Source organism: Manis pentadactyla, chromosome 4 (assembly GCF_030020395.1).
Source record: "Manis pentadactyla isolate mManPen7 chromosome 4, mManPen7.hap1, whole genome shotgun sequence".
Lineage (NCBI taxonomy): Eukaryota > Metazoa > Chordata > Mammalia > Pholidota > Manidae > Manis > Manis pentadactyla.
Genome location: NC_080022.1, coordinates 72,923,114 through 72,938,232, shown reverse-complemented (window position 1 = coordinate 72,938,232; position 15,119 = coordinate 72,923,114). Strand labels below are relative to the sequence as shown.

At 44.6% G+C, this 15,119-nt stretch overlaps 1 protein-coding gene and 1 long non-coding RNA gene across 2 annotated transcripts in view; one reads left to right on the top strand and one right to left on the bottom strand.

Moving 5' to 3' along the window:
• ZNHIT6 (zinc finger HIT-type containing 6) overlaps window positions 1–10,509 on the top strand; it is an 85,037-nt gene extending 74,528 nt beyond the window's left edge. Inside the window, exon 11 of the transcript XR_008997048.1 lies at window positions 9,950–10,509. The gene's annotated coding sequence lies outside the window, so the exon portion shown is untranslated. The remainder of the gene's footprint in view (window positions 1–9,949) is intronic.
• On the bottom strand, window positions 2,469–5,187 carry LOC130683376 (uncharacterized). Its single transcript, XR_008997050.1, has 2 exons — window positions 3,566–5,187; window positions 2,469–2,997 (listed from the first exon to the last, which is right to left on the bottom strand). It is a non-coding gene; the product is annotated as an uncharacterized LOC130683376 (long non-coding RNA).
• Window positions 10,510–15,119: the final 4,610 nt, after the last annotated feature.

Here is a 15,119-nt window from a genome sequence, read left to right as displayed (position 1 = left end):
CTTTTTACATCTACTTCAAATACCCTGTTCCTACTTTCAAACTATATCTAAATCCATCTACTTTTCTCCATACTCACAGCTGTCACCCTAGTCCCAGTGCTATCATCTTTTGCCAGGATAACTGGAATCACTAACTGGGCTCCTTGCTTCCATTCTTACCCCCACTACAGTCCATTACCACACAGCCCAGGTGACAGGGCACATTGCTCCTGTGCTTGAAACCCTCCAATGACTTCTTGCTGCCCTCAGAAAAAGAAAAAAATCCATTGCTCCTGCCCACCTCTCAGATCACATCTTACACCACTCTCAGGTTCATTCACTGAGCTCCAGACACAGGGCTTCTTGCCTGTCCTCAAAAATGTCAAGTATTTTCTCTCATTCAGGGCCTTTGCACTTTTTACTTTGCACCTTCACTTGAAATGTTTTCACTTGACTTCAATGAAATCCTATACCCAATATGTCTATGAAATAACCTTTTTACTTCCTTCATAGCACTTCTTACAATCTGAAAATATCCTGAGTAATAATTTGTTCACTTGTTTATTGTCTTCTTTCTTTGTCCTTAATTCTGGAAACATTTTAGCCATTTTCTCTAAAATACTGCCTTTCTCTCATTCTATTTTTTCTTCCTGACCCCCTTAACATTTCATGTTTTGTATTTCTTTGCCTTTCTTTTTGTGCTGTACCCTGGGTAATTTCCTCAGATTTATCTTCCAGCTCCCTTATTCTCTCTTTATCTGTAGCTATTCTACTTTTATTCATTCACTGTTTCTAGTTTTAATAATTACATATTTTTTTATTTCTAGAAATAGCATTTGGTTCTTTCTCAATTCTTCCTGGTCTTTTTAGATTGTATTTATTTATTTTTCATGTATTTGTTTCCCCTTTTTATTTCTTTAAACATTTTAAACAATTTATATTCGGTATATGCTAATTGTTATATAATGTCTAATTCTGTTGGGGTTTCCACTGGTTTTGACTCATGGTAGCTTGTTTCCTTAGAATGGTTTGGCATTTTAGATTGTGGTCTTATGTTCAGTGAAGCTTTATCTGTGAGACACCTGTGAGGCCTAGGTGCTGTCCCTTAAGATCTGCTTTTGCCAGGTGCCCTTGGATCCTACTAACCTGGGACTGATTTAAATTAATTTTTCAGCTGAAGGTTCCCAGACTATGTAGATAGTATACCTTCAAGTCTCAAACCTATATGAGAGAAACTCTGTGATTTTAACATTATATGAACCCAGGCCAAGACAGACAAGTTTTCTCATTTTTCTTCATCGCAGATAGGCAAATTTTTCCTAGTCTACCCTCTCACTTAGAACATATCCCTTTGTGAGTCTCACTTTAATGCAAAATTCTCAGTTCCAGCTCTTCATCTTTTGAGGGCACTGAGCATTGCCTTTTGTCCTCCAAAAAGCCCCTAAAACCAAGCCTCAAAGTCACTGAGACAGACTTCCTACAAATCATGAAGCTGAAACCTTCAGTGGCAGATTCTAGTTCCTGTGTGTGTGTGTGTGTGTGTGTGTGTGTGTATGTGTGTGTGTGTGTGTGTGTCTGTCTGTCTGTACTATGTGTCCCCATGATGACTTCCCTAATTTACATGACAGTCTATGTAGTCAAACATATATTTCTCCTATTTTATCTAGAATATCCAGATGTTCTGTCTGCCTTCTGGCTAGAAACACAATATTCCCTGCCTTCTATGAGCATGTAATATAGTTCTGGGAGGCAGAAACATCCATTCATCCAACCACCAACATTTATTGGTTTTCTGTGCCAGACACTAATAACCAGGTACACATAAAAATGTGCTGAGAGGCATGTCCACAGTGCTATGAGGATAAAGAGGTAAAAGACACTACTTCTGATGGAGCATCTGGAAAGGCTCTGCAGATAAAAAAGGTGTTGGAGCTGGAAAATAATAATCGTACCTAACTTTTATCTCGTACTTACTCTGGACCGGGCACTGTGGCAGTTATTTCACATGTATGGTCACCTTACCTTACAAAAAGTATAAAATTGGTACTATTCTTGGCAGCTTGATTTTAGAACTGAGGCACAGAGAATTTGAGTAATTTTCCCAGTCATAGAGAAAGTAATTAGCAGTGCCTGGGTAAGAATTCAGTTTGAGTTCTGATCTAAAGCTTTTAACTATTATACTGTATTGTGCTTGAACAGACAGGGATTAGGGGAGGGCATTCCATCCACACATCAAAGAAAACAATGTCTACTTCCCAGACTATTGTGAGGATTATCTGAAATATGGTAAGGAAAACCACATGATAAGCACTCTGTAAATTCCCACTTTCTTTCGTCTTTAACCTTGTAGCACCAACTTTTCCATTAATTCCTTTAGGGATGGGGCCATGCTGTGTGTGAAGATAGCCTTGCCCTCACAGAATCTAGTATCAATTAGTGATTAACCCCTTGACTGATTCATTGATTGAATTACTATGTGACTTAGGTAATACTTTTGGTATTTAGATTTTTATTGCAGTTCAGCTCACAAAGCACTTTTACATCCATCAGCTCAATTTATCAGCATGTCAATTCTTAAAGAGAGATAGAGCAGACATCTGGATTTAGTGATAAATATGAATTTGACTTCAGTGGGAATAGCTCAGTCTTGGGAGAAGTATGAACTATGTGTAAATGGATGAGAAGACTCTGGGCAGCCTAAGGAAGGAGGTGGCGGCAAGAAGCCAAGTTCTATTCCTAAAAGACCTCTTTGGTTCCAACCCTGTCATCAGCCATCTGTGAGAGCTTGAACAAGGTATTCATCTCTTTGAGGCTTAGCCACCTCATGATTAAGCCATCACTAAATGCTTGAATGTAGATTTCCCTTCACGTGGCACCTGTCACGTTTTATCATTGGTGTTCCTCTTCAGACTGCAAAGTGAGCTCTGTGTCAGCAGGATCCTTATTCACTTGTTGTAACTCCAGCATCCTCCACATCTGTAACTTCCAGTATCTGGCACATAGAAGGTGACCAAATATCTAGTAAATGATGAATGAATCATTTGGGTAAAAAGAGGGAAGAAGAATGAACCAACACCAACATCATAGACTCATATCTAAAGTACTAAGAGACGAAGCAACAGAAAATAATGAGAAGGCTGAGCCAGAGAGCCAGTCCACCTTAATGGCTCATCCAGTGAGCCATGTATGGTCATGTCTGTGTATGAAGCACTTTAAAAGTCACTCTTCCCCAGTGACTTTAATGGCAGCCTGTCACTTCCATTTGTTGAGCCCAACCTTATTTCAAAGGCAGTGCAAACACCAACTTTAGCCCTGGCCTTGCCCAAAGCACCACAAATTCCAGCTAGCTGAGAAAGCTGGATTAGTAGAATGTGTGTCAGTGAGATTTCACACCAGTGAAGGATTGCAGAGCACTTTGTGAAGATGGCCCTCATCAGCTTTCATCTACAAAATAAGCCTCCATTCCTTTGGGATCCCCTTTCTCTCTCTTCAAAGACCTACTTCAAAGTCCAGCCTCTGCATTGGCTGGAACATCTACATGCATGTCTGGGCTTGCTTCTGGAGGCAGCCTGCCCTTCCTCCTCACCCTGTGTTTCCCTTTCCTTGTCCCATGTCCAGGGTCTGCTTCAGCAAACCTTCCACAATCCAAGAAGCCACAGGCCACCAGGAAATAGTTCTTCCCTTTGTCTGGAGCATAGCAAAAGAGAATTAGAATTGGCCCAAGTAACAGTATGATCAGCAAATCAACTCAAAACCTAGAGAAACAAGATGTGCTTACCCACCATTACAAAGGGATGTCATAGTTCTTTCCACTTGGTTGGGTGACCTACATTGAACCTTTCAGATCCTGGGTGCAGGTAGAGTCTTTGGGACAAGTAGATGGGAATCTACATGCACGCCCCAGGAGGAGCCAGCTACCAGCTGGACCCCATCTCATGTCTAAAGTGTCTCCTCACCCAACTATGAAAATGACCTAATTGTGTACAGACAACGTCAATTGTACAGGGAAAATAATACAGTAATGCAAATATTCAAACCAAATTGGGAAAGCAAAGCAAGAAGGAGCCAGAAAACATGAGATCATTCAGATTGTAACCTGGCCAAAGACAGCATCTGGGCGTGCATCCTCTGTCCAGCTTTTGTTCACATACCATCCCTAATGCTTCTTTGCATTTATAGAATAATGGCTTGGTATTTGCACAAAACTCTCTGTGTGGGTGCATTCTAAGGAACAAAGTTCTCACAGTGTCCCTTCAGAAGGGTCAGGGAATTCTCCAGTGGAATGCTTTAATAAGCTTCCAGGTCAAACAGGGCCCTTCTCTCTCTAGAGGGAGGGGAGGAGGAGTGTGTACCTTTGGCCAGCTTACATGTTTTAATTGTGTGACTAAGCCAAGCTGTGCTCATTTTCCTTCCTAACTGGGTCATTTCCACTCCAGTTCTGAAAACAAAAAACAATTGATAAAAAAAAAAAAAAAAAGAGGCTTCCTGATTGAAACTTGGTCTCCTCTTTGGATTTGGACAAGAAGTGGGGGACACTGTCTTAAGCTGGTTCAAAATATCCTGAATGTCTAAGGAGTAATGTGGGCTCTCCTGGCACAATCTTATTTGTGTGTCTCATTGGGTGGCCCGCACCCCCTTCTGTGGGGAAATCACTCCTGGGCAGGCTCTCGAGTCCAAACCCTGGGCAGAATGGGCTCTGGATCTCTCATGAGTTAAATGAGAATACTACTATGATCTGCCTCCTGGGTTTGTGAGGGTAAACGATCATAAAGAGCTTCTCAGAGTGCCTGGCACTTACTAAGTAGTTTAGAAATAGTAGATTCTCTTGTATCACCACTTGACTGTCCCTCAACCTTAAACCGTTGGGTATCAAGTCCAGGGAGGAAGCCACAGAGGAACATTTCCTCCGGGTTTGGCATCTGGTCCTAACAAGTTTCTCTGGTTCATGAATGTGAACTGGCATTTACCAGGTGAAATTATTTCCCCCTTCAGCTAGTGAGTGCGGGACCTTCCCCTGCAAGAACGAGAGCAACCCACTGCCCAACCCCAGTTGCCAAGCTGCTTTGGAACGTCTTCATTTCAGGGGCGTCCCATCTGTCTGGTCCTAGGAAGCCTTCAAACGCTGGGGGTCCGGGCAGGAGGGAGAAGCGGGCGGGGGGGAGGGGGCGTGGAGAGGGGGAAAGCAGGGACCGCAGACAGACAAACCCGCCTTTACCTGCATCACTCAGCGCGGAAGCCTCCAAACCCAGTCTGTTCCCTGGGGGCGCTCCTCACCTCCCCCCGGTCTGATCCAGGAAGGGGGCACCATGCAGGTCGCGTAGGGGCAGATAGATTCCCCAGCGCCCAAGAGCCGGGAACGTCGTAAGCAAAATCAAAGAAAAAAGTCCTGCACTCAAATCCCTCCACTCCTCCTTTCCAGCCAAGTCAGCTGGAGGTTTCGGTTGTAAAATGCGGCGGACACCACGATACCGCCCGGGGGGTGCCGTGGGTGGGGGGGGGTGTAAAATGGGATGCGGCACGCCCCGCGCGCGAGCGTGCGGTGTGGGCGCGGTGCCGGCAGAGTCCCCGCGAGGAGCGGCCGTGCCGGGAGGCCAGCAGCCCCCTTACCGCGGCCACACGCGGTTCCGGCGTCGGGTCGCGCCCGGCCACTCGCGGGTACTTGGCCGGGCTTCGTCCTCCGAGCAGCTCTCGGGTTCCACAGGCCGAGGGCGCGTCCAGCCCCCGCGCGGAGAGCTATCGTCGGGGACTGGCGCTCCGCGGAGGGCAGTGGCCATTTGTCTCCCAGGAAGCCCGCGCCGAGCCCGCAGCTCATCGGTCACCCAACTGGGGCCTTGCTTCGTCACAAGTCTTGCAACCCAGTTTCTGTTATAAAACTATTACCCTGCAAAGAAGACAGAAGACAAGATTTAAAAGAACCCAAGTTTGTGTTCGTATTTGTTACAGTGGAATTTGGGCCAAATGTATACAGATGTGATTTTTTTTTGTTAGGGGCTTTTTTCTTAATTAAAAAACTTGCAAGCTGTGTACTGCAGTGGACAAAGATTACACCATGTTTGTATTTCAGTGTTGCTATGGAAGTGCATATGGTTTTATTTGGTGGAAACTTGCAAAGAAATTGAAGGAAGTCATATGTACGCATGACAAACAGGAAGTTTCAGAAAACAGGCCTTCCAACAAATATTGCAATTAAGAGGGCTCTTGGTAATAACTTAAAGTCTGGAACATGGGTGCACAGGTGCCACTCCACCTGCCAGGATCCTAACCCAAGAGGCAGAGTAGTTAAGAGTCTTAACAAGGAGTTAAGAATTTAACCAATTCTGCCACTTATCAGCCAGGTGACCTTGGGTGAGTTACTGGGCTATGACTGACCTTTGCTTTCCTATGTCTGAAACAGGAGCGATTACCCTACCATGTATTGTCGTTGAGAGGAAACAAGACAGTAGGTCTTGAGCACCATACATAGTAAATGCCCAATAAATGGTAGCCATTGTTCTGGAGTGGTGACAGCGGTCCTAATTATGCTCCAAGGATGTGGGCTCAGTCATCAAACTATTTTTTGGGACTTGAGGCTTGGAGCACATTGGAAAGGCCACGGGTGTGCAGGGCTGGCCAAACTTGGTTTTGTAGACAGTTGTCATCAGACTGCACAATTGCTGAAAAGTATAGACTTCGCCTGTCAAAGGAATTGAAAGATTGTCCACTGCAAACAACGAGGGTGCCAAGTCCCGGCAAGTTGGTGACAGTTGCCAGGTAGAGCAGTATCTGGCTCTGATCCCCAACACCATGTTGCCACCAGTGGTCAACACAGGATCCGGCACATGTGAGAGAACAGAAGACCCATCTCCAAAGCGCTCACACCTGCTACCCACTCTCAATGCAACACTTGTGAAGGCCTGGGAAATTGTTATATTTATAACATTTAAAAATCTTCATTTAAATGTTCAAGGTAATTCATGCAGATTGAAATCTGCCAGGGGAGTACTCTGCATACATTTTTTTTTTTTGTATGGCTTGCATTCTGAAAGATTCATGACCTGTTGGAATGCTGTCTGCTCCACCCTGCCCCCAGTTCCCCTCTCCAATGCACACACTAGAGGTTGGCAAAACACGCTGAGAGCTTTCACTAACCTTTATCAAGTTACTGGGTCTATCTGGGCCTCCGTTTTCTGATCTTGGAAAATGTAGGTGCTAGGTTAGGTGATTTATGAGCTCCTTCTAGACTAAATGGCTGTGATTGTGTGTCATTCATCTACTTGAATAGAATACAAGAGATCTCTGTCAGTGTTGCACAGTTACTATTCTAACCTACATTAAGAAACAATAGGAAACAAGTCTGTATCCTCCCTCCACCTGCTGTTCTAGTTTCTCTCAGCCCCTTGAAAGGCCCTCAGAAAGAAGCATCTAAAATGCTCCTGCTCACCCATGCTTGTCCTGGGTCTGCGCTTCTTCCTTGCTCCAACCCCCGGCCTCTATAACCCCACAAACTTTTTCTCACCCTGCCAGGGTGAGAAATAGATCATATTTCCTGTGTATTTGCTCTGAGTAGGGCTGACTGAAAGGACTTTTGTCTTTTCTCAACACCTTATGTCTTAAGTCACTGTTTAAAAATCCATAAATAGTGAAAAAGGAGAGGGGGAACCTAACCAATTTTGTCTTCAAACTGCAAGCCATATAGCTTTGTCATCATTCTGTGTATGATTCAATTGAAGTTTTTTTTCCTGCAAAATTAAGATCACTTATTCAATCTGCATTAATAGAATGGTAAGGTGTGTATTTAGATGGGATATATGTTGTATAAATCTCTTTCTGTTATACATATTACTACTAGAACCTTAAACCTGAAAAAAATGTCTGCCTCAAATGGCTACTGGTACAAGTTACATTAGTGCAATATCCTCTTATTTTGAGGGCATTAGCATGTTTAGCTGGCTAATGATGTTAGCTGTGTATCTACCGATCGGATGACTATTGACTTTCGAAGCCCTTAAGTTTTCCCCTTCTTTCTGCCCCAACTATTTTGATCTTGGTTTACACATTGGCTAAGTCATGTGAATGAAAGCTCGCCAGCTCTGCTCCTAGCCATGCCATGAACCAGCTGTGTGGTCTTGGACAAGCCTTTTACCCTTTATGGACCTAGGTTTCCTCATCTGAAACACGAAGGACTCATCCTTGGGCCATCTTCTAAATACCTTCTGTCCTAACAGTCAAAGATTCTGCTATCCTTGTACCTGGAGAGGTTGTCTGCTGCCAGCTACTGTTGACTCTCGGAACTTCTATTCACATGAAGCTGATTTTTAAAAACTACCAGCCCTAAAAAGCCTTGGTCCTTGCACTCTGTACTGTTCTTCCTGGAATCCAGAGTGAAACTTTTGCTCAGACTTGGGTTCAAAACCCCAGAGTCGGTAAGAACCTCCTCCTACTTCAAAATTAATTCAAGAATGATAGCCCTTCCCAGGGAAGGTAGATCATATTTCCTGTGCATTTGCTCTGCTACCTGATGTTTGCTTATCTTCTGTTCAATCATTCAGGGTGAACATTCCATGTGTTTGCCCTCTTCAGATTCCAGCCAGTTGAGCTTGTGGGCCCCTGTGAAAACCTTCCCTATTGGCATTTCTTATCACTAATCTCTTTTTAGAGAAGTTTCCAGGAAGGAAGGTGATACAATTTTGTGGAATACAGCCAGATAGGGATAAGTAGTCACGCAGGAGTGGCCTCTGCCTTGGCAGACCTGTCCCCGTCCCTGACTGGCTATGGGAGTTTATGGCCCCCCCCTCCCCTGTACCCTTTCCTTTTGTCTGCACTGGTGCACAACACCTTCCAACAGGTGCCAGATTGAAAGGTCACTAGACAGTAACACGCCTTATGTGGTAGTGGTACCCAACTACTCATCAAAGACAATGTTTATAAAGCATTTATATGCAATAATATTCTTTCTGGACTTGAGATGAGGTCTGTTTTTAACTTTTACCATAAGTTCTTTACTCTTCTTGTGTTTATTCTTTCCTCCCTTTCTCTCCTTCCACATCCTAAGTAAAAGCCAGGGGATGATTTTTGGATTATCTTGGGTTTTCTGTAACTTCTTTTTTGCTACTAAAATAACTAAATGAGCTCAGGACCAGTTTGAAGGGATACCCAGCAGCCTATAATTATTTATTACAGACTGGCAGGTAGATAGAGAGGAGGTCTTCTGAGGCCCATGCAACAAAGCCTTCCAGGAAAAGGCCCCACGTGGGAAAATGGAATGCAGTAGGCCAAAACTAGAAGCACAGTATTATTCAGGTAAAACAGAGTCCTCAGAAAGGCACATCTTTTGCTTCCCCCTCTTCTGAACCCAGTGCAGGCAGCATGTGGTGCTTGGGAATGCAGTTCTGACTGTTGCCTCCTGAGCCTTGGTGACTGGCCCCACACAAATGTGCGGACTAGTTCTGCTGCTTAATAACTCATATCTGGAAATAGATCCTCATGTCCCTACCAGACTAGGGATGGGAGTGAGGTTGAGGATTCATTGTCATCTGGGATTTCAGCTTCATAAGTGGGCAACACAAACTGGATGGTATGTCTGACTTTGTCCTGTGGATAGTACCTTGGTCCTGCCTTGTATAATATAATTCCTTTCCCAGACTGGCATTTTGTCCTCATCTTAGGGCCCAAGAGAACAAACAGATGTAATACATTAACTTTTCTTAGGCCCTTTACTAATATTAGTTAAAGCTGCTTTGCTCTTTCCTTGGAAGTAGTTTTGACTCCACTTTACAAGTAACAGTTGTGAAGGGAATGCAAACCAGTGCTTTGTTGTGATTCCTTGTGTTCAGGGAATTTGAGCTTTGAGTTCCCTGGCTGGGTGAATGAGGCCTCAGAATGCATGTCTTACAGGGCTATGGCTGCAAAGATGCTGGTTAGAAAGGAAACCTGTGGCTCCTTTCTCCCCCTCTCTCCTCCAACATTACTTTCTCCACAAATCTCCATACAGGGCTGATGCTTTTCATCATTAGATACATCTGGAGGTGAATTTCAACTACCTGTGGACTCGTTAAGGCATTCACAAAGCTATTGAAAGGAATTCAGGCATTGTGAGGGTGCAATTGAGACTGTGTGTATGACATGCAAGACCTCCAGAGCGCAGGGGTGGACTTGGCAGCAGCAAGAAGGGCCTCAACTGGTTCAAAGATACTGCCAAGCACCGCCTGAAATCCAATGGCACAGATGAACCTCAGCAGCATAATGGTGAGTGAAATGAGCCAGACACAAGAGTACGTGCAGTATGATTCTCTTCATTAAACATCACAAACAGACAGAACTTATCTAGTCTGTTAAGAAGTCTGAAGAGTGTTATCCTTGGTGAGGGGATGGATAGTTTCTGGAAAGGAGCAAGAGAAGGATTTGGGGGGAACTGGTGATCTGTTTCTTCATCAGCTTACTGGTTATGCGAATGTGTTCAGTTTATGAAAATTTATACAGCTGTAGACTTAGAGTATATGCATATTTCTGTATGTATACTATATTTGAATAAAAAGTAATTTACTGAAAGGAGTTCTATGTACAATGGTACATAGGATATGGATCTATCCCCTAGGTATATAGTTAAATGGGTATAGTACAAGAAACAGAACAGTATTTAGAATATGCTAATAATTGTGTAAAAAATATATGTAAGTGTATAACTATATACGCATAGAACATCTCTGAAAAGATACTAGGATAAAATGTTGTCCCTAGGTGTCTGGAGACAGAGGTAGGAGGGAAACTTGCTTTTTACTCTGTCTTTTTGTGCCTTTTGAATTTTGAATCATGTGCACAAATATTTTAGTCAATAAAATTATTCATTATAACATTAAATCAAGAAGACATTGTGCTAAGTGAAATAAGCCAAAGAAGAACACATCCTGTATGACTCCTGCAGTGGTCACATTCAGGTGGGAATCAGAATGGTGGTTGCTGGGGGCTGGAGGCAGAAGGGGTGGGGGAAATTTTGTTAAATCAGTGCAGAGTTTCAGCTTGGGAGGATGAAAAAAAGTTCTGGAGATGGATGGTGGTGGGCATTGCACAACAATGTGAACCTACATAGTGCCACTGAACTGTACACTTAAAAATATTTAAAATAGTAAGATTTATGTTATATGTATTTTGCCACAATAAATTTTTTTTTAAAAAACATGTTAATTAAGACTAAACAGTCATTTTAAGATCAAGGTAACTTTATATGTCCTGGCTCTGTTATTTGTAAGCTGTGTGATCTTAGGAAGTTACTTCACCTCCCTGTGTCTCCACCTCATTTCCTCCTCTATAAAGTAGGATAGTATTAGTACCTAATTTATGGGATTGTAAGAATTAAATGAAAGAATGCATGTAAAAAGAATAGTCCTTGGAATGTAAGTGCTTAAGAAATGTTAATTATCATTATCATCATCTTTGTAGAATTCTATGTATAATACCATCCCATTTATATTTTGGGGAAAGAACTTGTGTGTGTACTCATCATGCATTTATCACATACCTTCTGCATGCCAGAGATTGTGCTAAGAGTGGACAGTGGTAAGCAGGGAGTGTTGGGTTAGAGAATGGTGGTGGTGGTGGGATTTCTGTGTAAATAGAGAGGTCACAGAAGACCTCTCTGAGTAGGTCACAATTTTGAGTAGGTAGTAGCAGAATACTGAAGGAGCCAGCGATGCAAAGACTAGAAGAGCTTTCCTGGCAAAAGAAGTAGACTGATGCCAGATCCCACTGAAGACCTTAGTGGGTGAATAAGGAGAGTAATGTGAGAAGAAGTTGGAATGTACATAGAAAATTCTAGAAAGATAAGGAAGAAACTATTAAGAGTTTCTGCTGGTGAGTGGGGCTCAGAAGGTCTGGGGAGGAGGGTTTGTAGTGAAGAAACGGTATTTTACTTTTCACCTCATTTCTTCCTACACTGTTTGAATTATTTGCCATACACATATAGTTTATTATTTTTTAAAAAGCTAGTTTAAAAATTGAAGAATTTTAATGATTAATCATAAGAAATCTAATAACCTTTCCTTCTTTCGAGAATCACCTTGTCTCAACACTCCAGTTACTTTTCATGAAATGGGAGATTAATGTAATTTATATCTTCTCCTTGGTCTGAAAATAGGACAGACGTGGCCTTCCCCTCCTGTCTATTCAGCCATGTTTCTGAACCGGCAACACCTCCTTTCAGTTCCTGTCCTCCCTGAAACCCCTGAATCATCTCTTTACTAGGACTACTTTCACTTTTTAAAAAAAGGCTCTTCAAATTCCTGTATGATCCTTACCTTGCTGTCCCTGCAACAACAGACACACAGAGACAGGGACTCGGCCTTTCCCACTGGCGGAGAGGAGGGGGAGGTCTAGGGGCTGAGGAGGAGGACGGAGGAAAGCTCTGGGCAGAGGAGCACTCGCGGGAGGCGCTGCAGGGCTGTGTGCTTACCTTCTCTGCATATTGCTCCATCCCATGCTGCGTGCCTTGTCTCAGTGGGGCAGGAGTGAGTTTCCCTGAAGAATGCGCTGAAAGGCTGTGAGACGTCCAAAGAGAGTTCCAGCAGTGGTTTTGAGTCAAGACAACCGGTGGTGTGGCCAAGGACATATCTCAAAACCAACTCTGTGGCAGTGTGGATGGGGGTTTTGATCTGGAAGTCTCCTGGCATGTTCCATTCTCTACAATGAGCTGGGGTCAGAAAGGAGGAAAATAACATTTGATCCATTCGCTGAGGCAGCAGGAGACACAAGATGAGTAATATCAATTTTGAACCTCATACTGGGCTGTTAGTATGTCCAATGCATGCTCCAAATGTCCTTTTTGTGTCCCCTGTGTTTCTTCCCTGGACATTTTGATACCTGTTTCCATCTTGGAAGAAGTACTGTAGTTGAAACTTTGTCTTTGGCATCTGGCCAGATGTAATGCTTGAGTTTCTTCTCTTCCAAGCCTCGGCACTTCCCTCCCCATTGTCCGAATGCCATGTCCCCTGTCCTCCTCATCCAGACAGCCCTGCCCCCTGCAGTGGACATTTTCCTGTCACGTTGGACCCACACAGTCCTGTCCCAGGAAGACTCCCTCTCTCCCCCATCACTTTGTGTTTAGAAAACTTACTCTGGGCTAACTATGAGCAATAATATTAATAATAAACTAGTATTTACTGACTGCTGAATATATGTCAGGCAGTATTCTAAACCCTTTACATGGATTAACTCATTTAATCCTCATCACACGTTTCTGAAGTGGGCGTGGTTATTGCCCCTGTCTGGAGATGAGGGAACCGGAGCACAGAAACGTGACTCCCACGCTCTCCTTTCTGCCGGGGGGCGCTGCCCTCTGAGCCTGCCAGCCATTCCCTGTGCGTTTAGGTGGCCCCTGCAGCAGGGGCCTGGCTTTTGGTGAATAACTCCTCATCTACTTTCACATCCTGAGCAAAAAAGTGTGTCCCAGGACTCCTCCTGCCAGCTCCATCTGTGAAGCATGTGGGCCGATGTTTGAATAAGAATGACTAAAGGGGAAAGCGATTTTATGAACTTCAGACTGTGAACTCAAGGAAGAGAGTGAGTCAGGCCTCTACATTCCTGACATACTCCGGGAGGCTCGGTGACCTCAGACAATAAGAACCTGAGACAGAGCTCTCTGGATGTCCTTGGGAGGCCCCCCCGAGGGAGGAACAGAGAGCGGATGCTCTGCACCGGGTTCATGAGTGCCCTGGGAGGGGCTGAGGGAGACCACTAGTCAGAGCAGCCTGCCGCTGCCGACAGTGCGTCCCCACTTCAGCCCACGCTGTGCCCTCCGCCTGGACCGCCGACCTCTAGGCCCTTGTCAGCCCGTCCCCCAGGCTCAGCTGCTGTGTCGCCCCCTCTGGCTGCTCTAGGCAGAAGCAGAGGCTCTGTGGTCTGGCTCCTCTCTCACCCCCAAACTCCTGGCCCCTAGAGAAAATCACTTGCAAGATGTGCCTAATGCACTCTTTATACCTACTGAGGTTAGTGACAGCTCCAGGGTTGAGGAAAAAGGCCTGTCCTGGGAGGTAGGAGATGTGGGTTCTAGTCCCGTCTCGGGCCTTGACCATGCCTTGTGACCTCTCACACCTCACATTCCTAGTGAATTAAAATGATTTGTTCTCCTCTGCCTCTCACAGAAGATGACCTCCCAACATACAGGAATCTTTAGCCCTGGGCATTTTTCTCCGTAAAAAGTAGGTACCTGTCTATTAAATAAGTCAAGACCATCATGAACAAATCTTCCTCCTTGGCTTTATCTCCATCCATCCCTTTCCTCACCAGGTTTAACACCATAGCTGGCATGCTGTACAACCATCCACCTAGGGAAGGTGTCACCTACCAAGTCAAAAAAAGTGAATTTTATGTGTGTTGTGGGGTCAGAACAGACCTGAGGCTGCACAAGGCTGAGTTCTGGTGCCACCTGCGCGATGGCAGAGGATGACTCTCAAGACGAACCACATGCCACCTCAGGAACCCTTCCAAGAGCCTTGGGCAGGGAAGGAGTTAAGGGTTCACCTGGGTCCGTTCTGTGGGTGGAAGACCCGAGAGCTGACTCACAGGCACAAGAAATCTCCAATAGCTGTACCGCTGTCCAAAAGGAACAATAAGTAAAGGATGGAATAAGTACATGAGGCTGTGAGTTATTGGCCTATTGGTCAAGATGTAGACCCTCCAGTCCCCTAACTCCTTGGGAAAAGTGTTTGCCACTGTCCACCCCATACACTCATTAAGTCTACTGAGATTGGCACAGCACCCAGGCCAAAGAAAAAGCCCTGCCCTAAAAATAGGACATGTGGACTCTAGTCCCAGCTGTGGCACCAACAAAATCAGTGGCCTTGGCCATGTCACCTGGCATCCCGTGTCACCTCATCCAGGACATAAGGAGGTGGGCTGGTGAAGAGGTTAGCTGATGCCCATCCACGTCTCCTGCTCTCCTGTGTCATCTACACAGGTGTTTCCCCAGTACCAATCTGATGTTTGCCCCGGCCTCTACTTTTACAGGTGACAAGGCTGTCACCCAGTAGTTCCACCCTCCAGGAAAGGAAGGAGGGAGTGTGGGTAAATGCAGGTACGTATGGCACACATTCAATCAATCAGGCAAATGGGTACCTAATGAGTTTAAAATTTGTTTGCCACTGGACAGGGGAGGCCCTCTTCCCCAACCT